This window comes from Mesoplodon mirus (genome assembly GCF_964341445.2).
Source record: "Mesoplodon mirus genome assembly, chromosome: 6".
Taxonomy (NCBI): Eukaryota; Metazoa; Chordata; class Mammalia; order Artiodactyla; family Ziphiidae; genus Mesoplodon; species Mesoplodon mirus.
This window is the reverse complement of record NC_138982.1, coordinates 133,121,257-133,124,516: the sequence shown is the minus strand read 5'-3', so window position 1 is coordinate 133,124,516 and position 3,260 is coordinate 133,121,257.

Sequence of the window (3,260 nt, the reverse complement as noted above, 5' to 3'; positions counted from 1 at the left end):
TCTCAGGAGGGGTTAAGCTGGGCCCCCAGTGAGGGTACCTCATAGTGGGATGGTGGGGCATCTAAAGATCCTGACTCCAACCCTGGGGTAGTAGAATTGCCCTATGAAACTGCTGTATATGATAAGCTGAGACAAGATGTATTCTTGTTGGGGTAATAAGCAATTCTCCTGTATGGGAAAGGGTAGTTGCCCTGTTTTCTTTTGTTGAAGAGCACGTGTTTGGGGTCCACACAGACTTACACTAGGTCCCAATGTTCCCATTTACTAGCTGTGCATGCCTTAGAAGGCTTCTTAATCTCTGTAAACCTGTTTCTGTTTTCCACAAAAAGGTGGTTATGAACACTGACCTTGGAGGACTGCTGTCATAGTTAATAAGATATTTTACTTGGTTCACAGTGCAATGCTCAGTTTATAGTAGATATTCAATAAAGAACAGTACTTTGTTTTTGTTGTTGCAAAACGTCTCCTTGTGTATATTATTTTGTCTCAGATTTAATATAATCCTTAATCTTTGCCAACTTTTGAGAGATAGAAACCTCCAGTTAAATTTATCTGGTTGTAATTATTGTTTCTATTTCCTTGTTTCATGCTCTCATTGGAATTCGTGGAATGTGAGAGAATTGCTATAGCAACCGGACTGTAGGCATTTTCTTAAGTGTTAAATATCCAGGTACTTGGAAGCATCTATAGAGTGATGGGATTTAAAATTTTAATACTTAGAAATTATTTAGATTTAGTTTGGTTCTATTCACAAAATAAAACTCATAGAAATAATATACATATTTGTTTTATTTAAGAATGAAAGTATAGCATCATTTTATATTATACACATACTACACCTTCTTAACTTATAATCATCATAAAGTCCTTTAGTCTCTCCTGAATTCCATCTGTGAACTTCATAGTTGAGAAAATAATAACTTTAGAATCTCAACTGCAAAGCAGAGTGTGACCTCCTGGGGAATGTTCTTATATTGCTTGGGTGATTTTTTTCTTATAATTATTATATTTATTGGCTATTTTGCCGTACTGTTTTCAAATTAATATCCAACATAAAGTTGGATTTTAATTTGAAAACAGTACGGCAAAATAGCCGTAAAGTGCTATTGGTAAAGTGCTTTGGGAAAATGGATTCTATAGAAATGAAACAATTTATTACATTTGAGATTATGTATCATTGAAAGATCAGAAATACAGTCATTTAAAACTCTAAACTATGGCAATTCACCTTCACTCTCAAGTTCTTGGATTCCATTATAGGTGGAATCAATTTAAGAGTATCTGTCACACAAGGTCTTTTATTTGATATTCATGTTCACTAGCAGTTATTAAAATATAAAATAAAATTTTGATCTATGGACTCACCATCTATAAATTAGAACGTTCACCTTTCCTTTGAACACAGAGAACAGTAATAATAAAAATTTCACTTTCAAATAGAAAATATAATATTAATGTTATACAGGATAACAAATTTGCTAGTTTCTCTTTTATCCATACTGTAGCTTCAGTTATAATGCTGTGAAAACACTGTGATAAAATATCTATCTCTGATGAATCATACACATTGCTCTTTTCATGTTGGAAGCAGTATTTTCAAATTTCAGTAGAGGTAAACATGAGGTAAGGTAAGGGGATATTTATTTAAGGCACACACTCACCAGTTTTAAATTGGAATTTTACAACTATTTTTCCAATTATATTCAAAGAATCTAGCTAAAACAAAACAATACAAAACATAAGTGGTTTAGGTTATTTTCTATTTATCCCACCCCCATCATTTTCTATTAAACTTCTACATTTTTTTCCAATTATGTACTAAGAAACAATACACAACATGAATAGTTTAGGTTATCATATGTAAATCTAAATTTCATGGTATTTATATGTTAAGTATTAGTATAAACTCTGTGACTGCTTGGTTATGAATGTTCATTTAATAACAGGGAAAACATTCATGGAATCATGGTAAATAGAAAGGAAAATGGTAAATAGGGTTGGCCACCTGTTTACATTATTTTCATTTTCCTCCTCTTCACTGAGTTTTTATTTTAAAGAAAAGAGTGTCTATATCTTTTTTCCCCCTGAAATGTACTCCCTAGTTAGATACTTCATTAGAGAAAACATCACACAGGAAGCACAGAGACATATATTCTGGGTTCTGAATTTTTCTCCCTGATATACCTCAGTGGGACCTCCTTTCTTCTTTCCCCTCCATACGAGTGAGCCACAACTTCCTGGCCCCTTGGCGCACTTTAGACCTATGTCATCTTGTTAGAACAGATAACATGTTCCCTGTTCTCCAGGGTCAGCAAAAGTCACTCCAAAGTACAGATAAAAGACTTGACCTGAGACAGAACCAAGACTCAGCTTTTTTACGTACCCTAAATGTGAATGGAAATCAAACAACCAAAACAAACAGACAACTTTAGTTAACCTTCTATTCTTTCTGAGGCCAGACTGACTTAGTTTAAAGCCATTTTTACCCCCAGAGGATTTGTGGCTTGAGATACAACCACGTGGAGCTAATTCAAACACTCTTATGCTTTTCCTAAGATGTAAGGCACTCCACAGCAGAAATGATCAAACAAACTGGCTTAGGAGAACTTGGAAGAAAAGTAATTTTAAAGAGGTATGATAGTAGTCTTCAAATTCTCAAAAGATGTTAACGAAAATAAAACAAATTTCTTAGAAGAAACTTTGAGATGGCCTTAAGTCTCATTCCCCCAAAGCCGCCTTCTTGATAACAAGTCAACTTAGATATGAGAACTTGAATGCTCAGCCCAAGGTTGATCAGTTAGTGATCGAGACGTGAGGAAAAGCTGTATTTCTTTTATTTAATTTTTATTTTTTTATTGAAGTATAGTTGATTTACCATGTCTCACGTGTACAGCAAAGTGATTCAGTTACATGTATATATACACACACATATATATTCCTTTTCAGATTCTTAGGAGAAGCCATATTTCTTTATTGCTAGTCAGGTGGGTGATTTCAGCTTCATAAAATTGCAATTAAATTAAATGCTATAGACATATACTGAATGTGTATACTAAGTACTAGGGAAGCAAATATGTACAAGACATGGTACTAGTCATCTAAGAAAGCAGAGTGTAGTGGTAGCATAGGACCCTGAACCTACAACTGTAATACCATGCAGGATGTACTAAAACAGCAAGTGGTCTTCAGAATTTACACATGTCCAGAAGACCACATAGAAGTTTGGGATTGTAAAAAAGTTAAGAACCAGAGACCTCAGT